This window comes from Cetorhinus maximus, chromosome 7, assembly GCF_964194155.1.
Source record: "Cetorhinus maximus chromosome 7, sCetMax3.hap1.1, whole genome shotgun sequence".
Classification (NCBI taxonomy): domain Eukaryota; kingdom Metazoa; phylum Chordata; class Chondrichthyes; order Lamniformes; family Cetorhinidae; genus Cetorhinus; species Cetorhinus maximus.
The window spans coordinates 62,040,423-62,053,864 of NC_135885.1; the positions used below are offsets into that span (position 1 = coordinate 62,040,423).

At 44.2% G+C, this 13,442-nt stretch overlaps 1 protein-coding gene across 2 annotated transcripts in view; it reads right to left on the reverse strand.

Annotated features, from left to right (window-relative positions):
* The window catches only part of LOC144682828 (PC3-like endoprotease variant B), an 898,333-nt gene that overhangs the window by 496,359 nt on the left and 388,532 nt on the right, over positions 1-13,442 (reverse strand). The gene's annotated exons all lie outside the window — the stretch shown is intronic.

Genomic DNA, 13,442 nt, shown 5'->3' on the forward strand with positions numbered 1-13,442 from the left:
CAGGAAGGTGGGGGCACAGTGCGGTTGGTGGGCAGGCCAGGAGCCCCGGCGGGGAAAAGAAAAAACATGAAACCTCATCCACCGGCGGGATGAGGTTTCATGTAGAGTTTAAAAAAGTTTATTAAAGTTTCAGTGAAATTTATTAACATGTCCCATCTTGTGTGACATTGTCACATGAGGGGCACATGTTAAGGATTCTTTTTCTCTATTTTTAAAGTTTTTAGAACTGTCAGCGATCACCCTGAGGCAGCACTCAGCCTCAGGGAGATGTGCATTCTTTCGTGCGCATGCGCAAAAGAGCGCACTCTCGCATTTGGGGAATCCCCCCCCCTCCACCCCCGCCCGAACAGGAATCGCATAGCGCTTCCCGGTGGGCATCATGCTGGGCTGGCCTTAATTGGCCCGCCCACTTGAAATGGCGGCAGGGCCCGCTTCTCCGGTGGGGATCGGTTCCCTACCCACTGGAGATTGGGTCGGGCCCGCCTGCCCGACATGCAGAAAATTCTGCCCATAGATTGTAAAAATTCTGCCCAAACATTTTTTTAAAAATTAATATCGAAAACCTCATCCCATGGATGAAGTTTCCTCAAAACTCCAAAGGTCGCCTGGCCGATTCGCCCACCCACCAACTGTAACAATGGGCAGGCAGTGAAAAATCCAGGTTAATTAATACGGTAATGGCCTTAATAGGCCTCTTAATTGTTGGTGGGCACGCTGCTGACTCTTGCGCGCGCCCACCAACCGAAATATCGCGTGAGTGCACAATGATGTCGGGACGCCACCTGGCATCATCGTGCGCTATTTTACACTCGGGCATGTCGGGCGCGCACCCACATGCCGAGCAAAAATTCCTGCCCATAAATTAAGGGCTCTTGCAGGATTTCAAATGCACAGAGAACTACGAGTTCTGGTACTTGCTGAGGTTGAGACTGATAAGGTTTCGAATTTTACTATACTGATTGAAAAGCAGAATGGCTTTGTCAATTGCTATGGCTTTTATGAAGAGGGTAGATTTATCCCTGAGTGATTTGCAACAATTAACCAAGGCTAGGTTAATCGCGTTATCTGAAGAGTTAGAGTTAAAAGTAGAGACTAAGAAATCAGAAATAATTGCGGTAATAGCATCGCACTTGGAATTGGAAGAAGGAAAAGTTAATCCAGATAGCAATTCAGTTGCAGATGAAGCAGCTTGAGATAGAAAGAGACAGAGAAAAACAAGAAATTGAAGTTGGAAAAAGGAAAAAAAAACTGAAGAAATGGAAACGTGAAAGCTTGAGTTTGAGTTTTAAGGAGAAAAAGAAATCAGAGAGCATGAACTGGCTAGAGAAAAGCTTAGGTTACAGGGTAAAAAGAGAGAATAGTAGTTTGGATTAGGAATCAAGTCCCACTCCGATCTTTGATAGAATAAAGTTTTCGCCTATTGCCTAAGTTCACTGAAAATAGAGTTGAGAGATATTTTTTGTCATTTGGAAAGGTGGCTACAAAGTTGAAGTGGACAAAGACACATGGACTCTCATTTTCCAAAGTGTTTTGGTCCTGAAAGCTATGGATGTGTATTCTAGCCTTTCGGAAGAGCAATCCTCAGATTATGAGGATGTTATAACTACAGTATTTAATGCTTGTCCCTGAAGCACAGCAGTTGAAGATTTGGGCTTTAAAGAAAAGACCATATGAAACAGCTGTAGAATTTGCTAGGGAGAGATAAATGTTATTTGATTAGGTGGTTTTGATCACTGAAGTTCGAACAAACATTTGAGAACGTGAGGGAGCTGAAAATACTGGAAGAATTTCAAAGTCGCATCCCAATAGCTATTAGGTCACACCTGAAAGACCATAAGGTTTCTAAGGTACGGGAAACAGCAGTTCTGGCAGACAGATATGACATATCACATAGGCAGCTAGAGGGCAGTAGATTCCAGTTGTAAACTCATAGGGAAGCTGGAGGAACAGAAAAGAGTCTAGCTTTAGAGAAAAGGCAGAAGTTGTTCCAGTCAACAAAAATGAGAGTATAGAGGATAAAAGTAATGTAAAGAAACCAGTATGCTTTTATTGCCATAAAACAGGGCATCATAAAGCCAATTGTTAGAAGCTGAACTGGTGGGAGTAATAGGAATGCTTAAGGAGTCTTCAGATAAGACTGTATCAGAAAAGGAGATGGGTTTTAAAACTGTAGCAACGATACAAGTGAAACACATTCCCTCAGAACCTACTAGAATGTGGAATATGGTTCAGGATAGTCAAGAGCATTCTCCACTGAAGACTGCTAAAATGAGGCAGGTTGCTGAAGGTTACAGAGGTTTTGTCTTGCAGGGAGAACTGTTCCCCTGCTCCTCCAACAAACCCTGTAAACACATTAATATTTTGAGAACTACTGGGACAGATCAGTCATTAATAGTGGCTGATGATATGATTTGTGTTCCAGTTAGTCTGATGGAAGATAAAGCAATAATAGGAGCTATTTATGGGACTTGTGAACCTTTTCTCTTGTGTCATGAAGATATATTAATGTCTATAATATTATTGGAAATTATTTTTAAATTGGAATTGTAGTAGGGTCTGTGCCTGTGTGTGTGTCTTAATTGGATTAAAGCCAGCTAGTCTGGGTGCTTTGATGTATAGTAGTTTCAGATGTTAATTAGATAAATGTAAGGAGGAGAAGGTAAAGTGTAAATTTGCATTTGTTGAATAAACTATTCAAAAGAATGGGTAAAATCTTGCACCTAGCTGGGAGATGCTAAGCAATGTGTTTACATTACTAATAAAATTGGTGGAATGGAAGGATTATTGTTAGGAGAGGTAAAAGTAAAAAAACCTAGTAATACAATGAAAAATTTACATTCAAAGGGAAGCTAGGTATAAGTAGAGAAGAGTTTGAGTGTATAATTCAGAGGCATTTAAGATCTAACCAGCTTGTAAGCCTACAACTGTGTTGGCAAAGGAGAAAAATTGAAAGGAACCTCATTTTGAATTCATAAGGTCAAATGTGCTTTGCCTGGTGTCTGTTTAAAGTCTATGGGTTACTGTTGCCTTGGTGAAGATTTATCTGGGAGTGATTAATTTGTGGATTTGTTTAAAAATTATTATGGTAGTAATTTGTAGACATGTGTATGTGTTCAATTTGTTGTTAAATTAATACATTTTAAATTTAGTTTTATATAAAAAACCTTTGGAGGCTCGGTGGTCTTATTCTTAAATTGGGCTGTAGCTAGAGCCCAAGCTTGTAAGGTTAGACAAGGTGAAGTGGAAAAACCGCTAGCCTAGGATGAAGGAAAGTTAGTATCAGAAATGCAAGAAAATCCAAGGCTGCGTGAGGAATTAGGAAAAGAATAAGGAAAAACTGATCTGTGTAGAGAACCAATTTTCAGGCACAGAAGATGAGTTTGCTAATGAAAAACGAGAACCGGTGAGAACACTTGATTGTTGGTCCCAGGAAGTAGAACACTTAATGTCTAACTTATAAACTTGTAGATGAAAATTCAAAGAAGATAGATCTTTAATTAAAACTTGATGAACTTAAGTGCCAGAAGTCTCTATTAAGTATCATGAAAAATATCTTGAGCAGGAAAAGGTTTGTTGATGAATCAGAATAGTTGATTGAATGCCGAATTAAAAACCAAAACTGATGAACTGTTGGAATTCATCATGAAAAGAGCAATGAAATTCTGGAACTCTGATGCATTCCGGAGAACAAAAAAGATGAGATGTGTGGTATGGAAGAGCAAATCCAAACTTTGAAAACAGATAAGGAAAATTTGAAGAAACAGATTGAAGATTTAACGAATAAATTGAAATAGTCTAAAGAACAGCTAATGACCATGGAAGAAAGTTTACGAAATGATCTGAATGCCCATGTGAAGTTGTTAAATTTGTATAAGGGCTCCACAGATGGCTCAAACAAAGACAGATGAACTCACCAGAGCAGTGCCTGAGCTGAATAAAAAGATTAGCAAACTTGAAACAAGAATTAGAAAATAACGGTAAACAAATCTTTAGGCAAAATTGTGCAAAGTGGAAATGGAGGTTCCATTTTTTTTTCAAGCATTAACAAGAAGAATCTGAATGTGTACAGGAGGCTGTAGCATATCTCTTGGAAAAGTTGGAAGATGACTTGAGTAAAGAGAGAAAAGCTCCCGCGGTGCAGGTTTACTCATCTAGTGTTGATCAAAACAAGGAAACAAAAAAATCTGTTGTGGAGGAAGTGAGTGAAGAAAATAATTTTGAAGCTGGTTGTCAATCAGGCATACATGCTTTTTGTAGCAAATGTAAGGGCCCAATGAAGGCATGTTTCCATTAACAGATGAAAAGTAAGAAAAACCCCAGGTTTTTCTGTATTAAAGTTGAGAAACTCATGCGAAAGTCAGTTGTATCATATAGCATGACTAATATGCACCCATATGTGAAGAGGGGAAGACTGCCAGAGTATTGGTTGGCAGTCACACCAGAAACATTGGAAACCCATGGTACAAAATAGAAACACAAGCTGGTCAAGAAAACTTTAATGTATCTTCACTACCTTTGGTTGACTATGAAAAAATTAGGGAACAAACCCTGTAATTGCTGGTGTTCTGTTCAGAGTTTAAAGGGTGTAGGAGAAAGAGCAGGTTCTGAGTTATGATAATTATATGATGTTTAAATTCTGCTAATCCTACTTGTTACATGTATTGGTTTTTGTTTTGGTTAAGCCTTAGTACCTTTATAATATATGTGTAACTTTGGAACAATATCATAAGTTTTTCTGTACAGTATGTATTAAGCTATTTGTTCGAAGTACTTCTTGTAAGACGTTAAGTACTTCTCGTAAACGAATTTTAAAGCCATTGTAAAGAAACCTTCACTATGGTGAAGCATTCTTTCAAGGGATTGGTTGTTATGAAAGCCAACTCATCTTCTTGTCATGAGCAAAGGTAGGGAACTCAGGTTCTGACAGACCTTGGAGTTTCTGCGCATGCGCGGACCTGGAGCAGGCTGCGCATGCGCAACTCAACATTTTAAGTTCTTTGGGCTGAGGAAGAACCCAGTGCACATACGCAAGAAGATGGCCCAAAATCCCGAGTCATGTGACGGGAGTGCAAAGAGTCCCAGGCAGGGGACAGGGAAGGGTCCCCATTAAGATAAGAAAAGGAGCAGAGAAATAGGCTCCAAGCAGGAAAAGGGTTGCGATTTGCAGACTTTGAGTGAAGAGAGCTCAAGAGAAGCTCCAGCAATCAAAGGGCAGCAGAAGGCTGGTGACTCCAAGGGCAGCATCTTCTGGTCGGTGAGTGGGGGTGGAGCCGGCTCGCTGACGCGTAAAATGACACAGGGATACGTCGGGCGTGCATCCCGATGTCACCTCGCATCATGTAGATTCTCAGTTCAGCGGGCGTGCAGCCGACTGGGCTGTGCGCCTGCCGAACTGTCAGCAGCCTCTTACGGCCATTAAAAAACTAATTAAGATGATTAATGGACCTGCCTGTCAAACCTTAAGGTTGGTGGGCAGGCCAGGAGCCCAGGCGGGCTTCGGAAAAAACATGAAACCTCATCCACGGGCGGGATAAGGTTTCATGAGGGTATTTAAATTTAAAGTTTTCAACCGGACCCAATCTCCCTGAGGCAGCGTCTTGCCTCAGGGAGATCTGTGCGCTCTTTCGCATGAAAGAGTGCACTCCCAGCTGAGGGAATTCGCAACCCCCCCCGCCCGCACAAGGAGCGCACAGCGATTCCTGGTGGACGTCACAGTGGGCGGGCCTTAATTGGCCCGCCCATGTAAAATGGTGGAGCCCCCCCGACCAGAGAAATAGGCTCCAAGCAGGAAAAGGGGGCGCCAATCGGAAAGCTGCCCACCCGCGCCTGATCCCACACTTCCCCCTCGAAGGGGGGAAAATGTTGCCCCAAGTTGTGTATGGGCAGGGCAAAAGTATCCTTTTGTAGTAGTGTTCTGCTTGACCCAGTAGAAGAGCTTAAGTTATGCTTGTGAATCGGTGCCCAAGTTCATACTCGGGAATCCAGGGGAATGGAGTCTCGGGAGACGAGATTGAAACCCTGCGAGGTGGGCCATCGTTGAGCCATTCAAATTGGAATGGCTTTTGGAGAGAATACCAAGGCGAGATCTTTGAAGGGGAAGGCTCATAAGCAAGGCAGAGTTTCAATGATTTGGTTGGCTCAGTGTTCATTAATGTCTGGGTTGAGAAATCCGTGGAATCTATCTTGGCCGCATCTGCCATTAATTGTGCAGTATGGTGTGTCTGACCACAGTTTGCCTGTTACTTCACATGTACCTCATATTAACCTGAGTATAAAATCAATATTATAAATTGTACCAGTAGTCCATGTCCATATGCAGCAAGACGTGGACAATATTCAGGCTTGGGCTGGTAAGTGACAAATAATATTGGTGCCACACAAGGGCGAGGCAATGATCATCTCCAACAAGGGAGAATCTAACCATCACCCGTTGAGATTCAATGGCATTACCATCACTCAATCCCCCATTATCAACATCCTGGGGGTTACCATTGACCAGAAACTGAACTGGACTAGCCATATAAATACTGCAGCTCCAAGAGCAGGTCAGGGGCTAGGAATCCTGCAGTGAGTAACTGACCTCCTGACTCCCCAATGCCTGTCCACCATCTACAAGGCTAGAGTCAGGAATGTAATGGAATACTTTCCACTTGCCTGGATGAGTGCAGCTCCAACAACACTCAAGAAGCTTGACCCCATCCAAGAAAAAACAGCCTGTTTGATTGGCACCCCATCCCAATGCACAGTGGCAGCAGTGTTTACCACCTACCAGATGCACTGCTGTGGCTCACCAATGCTCCTCTGAAAGCACCTTCCCAACCTGCGACCTCAACCACCTAGAAGGACAAGGGAACAACACCACCTGCAAGTTCACCTCCAAGCCACACGCCATCCTGAATTGGAATTATATTGCCATTCCTTCACTGTTGCTGGGTCAAAATCCTGAAACCCTCTTCCTAACAACACTGTGGTTGTTCCACAACAGACGAACTGCAGCAGTTCACCACTGGCTTCTCAAGGCCAATTAGGGATGGACAATAAATGCTGGCCTAGCCAGTGATGCCCACATCCCATGAATGAATTAAAAAATTTGCACTGTATGTTAGAGTATAAGATAGATATTGTAAATTGTTTAATCTTTATGGCCATGTATAATAAATTATGGCCAGCATCTTCCGGTCGGTGAGCGGGGGTGGGGCCCGCTTGCCGACGTGTAAAATGACGCGGGGTGATGTCAGGCACGCGTCCTGATGTCACCCCGCGTCATTTAGATTGTCAGGTTGCAGGTTGGCAGGTGTGCATCTGAGTCGGATGCGCGCCCGCCGACCTGTCAACGGCCTATTTAGGCCATTCAAAAAATAATTAAGCTCATTAGTGGACCTGCCCGTCCAACCTTAAGGTTGGCTGGCAGGCCGGGAGAGCTGGCGGCCACATGAGAAAGCATGAAACCTCATCCATGGGCGGGATGAGGTTTAATTGCTGAATCAAAAAATTAAGAGACACCTTTAATTAACCTTATGTCCATGTCCCAACTCATGTGACATTGTCACATGAGGGGACATGGATGGAGAATGAAATTTTCACTGCAGTAACTTTTTTACTTTGGGAGCCGATCTCCCTGAGGCAGAACTTAGTCTCAGGGAGATCGGAGCGCTCTTCCGATTTTAGGAATCCCCCCCGCCACCCGCACAGGAAGTGCATAGGGTTTCCCTGCGGACAACATGCTGGGCGGACCTTAATTGGCCCCCCTAAAATGGCGGTGTGCCCCTGATCGGGGGTACCGATCGGAGGGCCACCCGCCCACGCCTGCCCCCGCACTTCCCCACTGCCGGGGGTGAATTTTGCCCTATATTTATTTTTTGTTCAAAATCAGTGGCATCTTGTGACTTTATTCATTAGCAGGTGCCTTGAATCTCAAACTTTGCCTGCTTTAAGCAAGAAATGTTGGTCCCTAACTGGATCTTGCTGGGGGTCGGGTATAGGATCATAACATGACATAAAAGGAACACACGCATACCCTTCATATACCCTGAACCAAAGTGAGCATTTATTGAAACCCAAAACTGGTCCATTAGATCAAAGAAAAACATTAGTGCCTTTAATTCTTTTTCTTTTCTCCTAATTTTTCATTATTTCCTGAAGATGCAGGCTCATGCTATACTACACTCCCATTGGGACAGAAAACCTTCCATTACCTTAGCCAAGTGCCCATTCTCCATGTCAGCGGGCAATGTAACTACGGATGTTGGGAGAAACCAAGCTGCCTTCTATCCTCGCTGAAATCCGGATGTATGTGTTCCCTGGCTGGGATCCAAAATAGGAGAAGAAATCCTGAACATCTTCTCCTTTCTCTGACCTAGGAATGTTGCAATATCGGAATAGGCCATTAAGCCCCTCAACCCTGTACTGCTATTCAGTGAGATCATGGCTGACCTGTAGCTCTAAGTCCATTTACCTTCCATGGCTTTAAATTCCTGAATGTTTTCATCTCATAAAAATCTGGAGATTAAGTGTGGTGGCGGGTGGGAAAGGTGGCATGATTCCCACTGGTTGGTGGGTGGATTTTTGTGTCTGGTTTTTCACTTTTCAGGTCATTAGTTATGCATCCAAGAGGAGCTTGTCAAATCTCGTGATGGGCCAGGCAATGATTCATCCGCCATGCTGACCAGACACAGCAAACCCTTGGCTCCATATTTCAGCGAGGCCTCCCTGGGGATTCTCCTACAGGCCATCCAGGAAAGGTGGGAGGTCCTCTTTCCAAGAGATGGGAGCAGAAAGGGTGGGAAGTCCTCTTTCCAAGAGATGGGGGCAGGAGTTCCTCCCACCTGAGCAGGTTGCACTGGGAAGAGATCAGTAGGGAGGTCAGCGCCCATGGAACTCAAAAATGGATCATCCTGCAGTGCAAAAACAAATGAATGATTCGAGAGAAATGCTGGAGATGTAAAGACAGGCAGGGGAACATCAGGCAGAGTTGTCAGAGGCCGTTAATAGACTGGAACAATGGATGGAGGAGTCCCATCCATGTTCTGTCTGATGTTATGTCTCCAGCATGCGAGTGTATCGAAGGGTGGTGGCCACTTTGGGGACCCAGCTCCAGCAATTTCTGTCAGATTTGCACTCAGACCTGCACATCATCACTCCAACCAGCAGTGGCTAGGTCAGAGGGGGACAGGGCACCTCAACCTCCCTCCAAGTGCACCTTCTCCTCTGGGGGTCAAGGAGGAGCCCTCAGGCACCCAAGGGGAGGAGGATCGTCAGACACCCTGGGGACATCCGCACAGGATAGTCCAAGGGTGTCCTGCTGCACAAATCCCATCTGCCTGTAACCCCATCAAATCTAGTTGGTCAGGCCGAGGAAGGTGCACATACTCCAGAACAGGAGGCCCTTTGCAGGCTGGGGCCCTCAAGGCCTCAGGCCTCTAGAAGACTCCTGCCAAAGCTATCTTAGACAACAGGGCATGGCAGTCAGCAGGCTGTCTCCATCTCTGCTAAGGATGTTGGGGCTGCACCTAGACATAATGGTAGAGTTTGGAAAATTAAGCAATTTTGAATGCACAATGGCGGTGCATGTGTTTGTTGACTGTACATAACCTGCACTACTGTAAACATATTTCACATTATCCTTCCAAAGTCTCATGTACTGAATGGCTACTCGAAGTGATGCAAGGTCTTGCATTCCTTCAAAGGTATCCCCCACCGCACTCCCCAAATTATCTCCCATCTTGTCCCTCAGCTTCATTAAGTTTAACTCAGTCTCATCAGAATGGATCACCTTTAGATCCACATCATTGGCATGAGCAATATGATTCCTACATGAATATAACCATATTCCTACATGATGGCTGGACAAGACACTTGTAACCTTTGCATCTGCAGTATATGGATGTTATTAGTATTTATTGCGACCATCGTTAGAGTCTTTTCACCTAATTACACTTTGCAATGGCATTTATTTTGTGACTGTGAGGTTTTGATTAAAGCTGTATTCACTGTTGAGCACCATAGCTTTTCATGCCTCCCTGAAATGTGATTATGTCTCTGTGCTTAAGGCTGAACGTTATTCCTTTATTAGTCCCCACTCTCCTCGTGCATGACGGTGAGCATTGGAAGTTTGTTCCACTCAATGATATTTGAAATGTTTGCTAGACAGAATGAATGTGTGCTGTCAGAGGTGTGTGTTCCTCTTGATGAACCCGTTCACTTAGCTGTGAGGATCATAGTTTGCTCCTGAGCGCTGCCTAGCAGTGCCTCACAGAATCCCTCTGAGGTCACAGAATGTAAATCAATATGTAAATCATGGCAGGACTGTGCACTCAGTGACTTAGGGTTCCTAGAAATGAATGGCCTTTGTGAGATGAACAATATTAAGGACAGTCATGGTATGAAAGTGATGCTCCAACACATCTCCTGAGTGCTCAGCAGTATCTATGAAGGGAATGTTACCACCAACTGCTGCGTCAAAACTGACTGGGTCACATCTCTTCCAAATGTCAAGGCAATGCAGGACGTAAACATGGCAGGCTTCCGACGAATGTAGGGTTACAAGCATTCGTCAATAATCACAAGATGGTCCTGCTGAACCACTTTCTGTGAAGACAGTGCTAACTTAACTCCCAGCTTTGGGCGCATGCTGTTGTGTAACAGATTATAGAGTCATAGAGGTCTACAGCACAGAAAAAGGCCCTTCGGCCCATCAAGTCTGCGTCAGTCAAACAAGTACCTAATTATTCTAATCCCATTTTCCAGCACTAAGCCCATACGCCATTGGTATCGCAAGTGCACATCCAAATACTTCTTAAATGTTATGAGGGTATCTGCCCCTACCATCCTTTCAGGCAGTGAGTTCCAGATTCCCACCACCCTCTGGGTGAAAAAATTCTTCCTCACATCCCCTCTAAACTTCCTGCCTCTTAACTTAAATCTATGCCCCCTGGTTATTGATCCCTCCACCAAGGGGAAAAGTTCCTTCCTCTCTACCCTATCTATGCCCCTCATAATTTTATACACCTCAATCATGTCCTCCCTCAATCTCCTTTGCTCCAGGGAAAATAACCCCAGTCTATCCAATCTCTCCTCATAACTAAAACTCTCCAGCCCAGGCAACATCCTGGTAAATCTCCTCTGCACCCTCTCTTGTGCAATCACATCCTTCCTATAATGCAGATTCCAGAACCGCATGCAATACTCTAGCTGTGGCCTAACCAGCGTTTTATACAGTTCCAGCATAACCTCCCTGCTCTTATATTCTATACCTCGGCTAATAAAGGCAAGTATCCCATATGCCGCCTTAACCACCTTATCTACCTGTCTCACTACCTTAAGGGACTGGTGGACATGTACACCAAAGTCACTCTGCCCTCGGTACTTCCCAGGGTCCTACCATTCATCGTGTGCTCCTGTGCCTTGTTTGTCCTGCCCAAGTGCATCACCTCACACTTATCTGGATTAAATTCCATTTGCCACTGATCAGCCCATCTGACCAGCCCATCTATATCCTCCTGTAATCTAAGGCTATCCTCCTCACTATTTACCACCCCACCAATTTTCGTGTCATCCGCGAACTTACTGATCAACCCTCCTATATTCGAGTCTAAATCGTTCATATATACCACAAATATCAAGGGACCCAACACTGGTTGGGGGCGCCGATCGGGTTCGCGCCCGCCCCCGCACAACACCCCCAATGGGGAGAAATTTCTGCCCTAGAACTAAGTATTTCTTTTAACTGCTGAGAAGCTGGGAACAGCGTGGATCCAGATAAGATTTAGGGGAGGGTTCATGTACACCAATCATTGAAATGTAGTGGTCAAGTGCAAAAAAAATCAAAAAGGCTATGTTCGATTTTCTATCCAAAGGGCTAGAATATAAAGGGGGGGAAGTTTTGCTACAGCTATACGAAGCACAGGTTAGATCACATTTGACTACTGTGTACAATTCTGGGCACCTTAGAAAGGATATATTGACCTTGGATGGAGTACAGCACAGATTTACGAGAATGCAAACAGTACCAGGAAGCCAAAGGGTTAAATTATGAGAAGAGATTTCTTAAAACTAGGCCTGTATTCCCTGAAATAAAATGGGTGATTTGATTGATATTTTGAAGATTTTGGAAGGAATTCATAAGGTAGATTGAAAGAATCTTTCTCTGTCGGTCGAACCCTAGGACAAGGGGACATAACACTAAAGTCAGAGCCAAGCTATTAAACACTTCATGCAGAACTTGATTGATGTATTGAACTTCCTTCCACAAAAGGTAGTAAATGCTAGCTCAATCAATAATTTTAAACCTGAGACTGATGGAGCAGAATTTTCTCCTCCTGCCAGTGGAGGGGAATTGTGGCGGGCGAGGGCACCAAATTTGGCACAATGGAAAAGGCCAGTTTCCCACTGGTGGAAAATTAGTTTGGAATTTTGTTCTCCCGACTTTGATGGCGGGTTAAAGGCGACTCGAATTTCCTGCTGTTCTATGTCAGGAACCTTATTTGCATCCCATGAATGCTTATTAAAAGGTCAACTCACCAGACCTTACATTCTTCCTCCAAATTAAGCACCCTGCCAGCGGATAATTAGAACAGCCTATTCCCCAACTGTATATAAGTGGTGTGCACCTGGCGAGCTTCACTTCATCAACAACTTCGAGGTACATAGACACTGCTTTTGCCTATCTTTAAGGGGTAGCATGGGCCCAACAAGCCTCCATGCTCCCAATACATTGGTCATGGCATTTGAGGCACCATACTTGCAGTCAGGACATAAGTGCAAGGACTGGTTATCCACAGTTGTTGTAAAGGCCAGTGGAGGACAACCAACACAAGGCTGACTGTGGCTCCTAGGATTCGGATCTTTTGACCCTAATGAACACCAGCATTGTGAATACACATTCACGTCTGAGGGGAAAGATCAGCCACGTGTCGTCCTTCAGGATGATATCATCCTGCAAGGGGTGGCCTTGGTATGTGATGTGCGGACTAAGGGAAAGGGTATGTGTTGTGCGGACTAAGAGAAAGTCAAGGGCTGGAGAATGCATAGGTGTCTTGCATATGGAGGAACACAAATCTCCGGGAACTAACATTGTTTGCTCAATTATATCAGTTCACAGAAACAAGGAGGAGTTGAGAATGCAGGCAATGCTGCTTTCTTGATAGCTTTGATGTGAATGTGAAGAAGGGCTCGTCGCTGAAGGCCTGTATTCCCTGAAATAAAAGGGGTGATTTGATTGATATTTTGAAGATTTTGGAAGGAATTCATAAGGTAGACTGAAAGAATCTTTCTCTGTCGGTCGCTCCCTAGGACAAGGGGACATAACATTAAAGTCAGAGCCAAGCCATTAAACACTTCATGCAGAACTTGATTGATGTATTGAACTTCCTTCCACAAAAGGTAGTAAATGCTAGCTCAATCAATAATTTTAAACCTGAGACTGATGGGGCAGAATTTTCTCC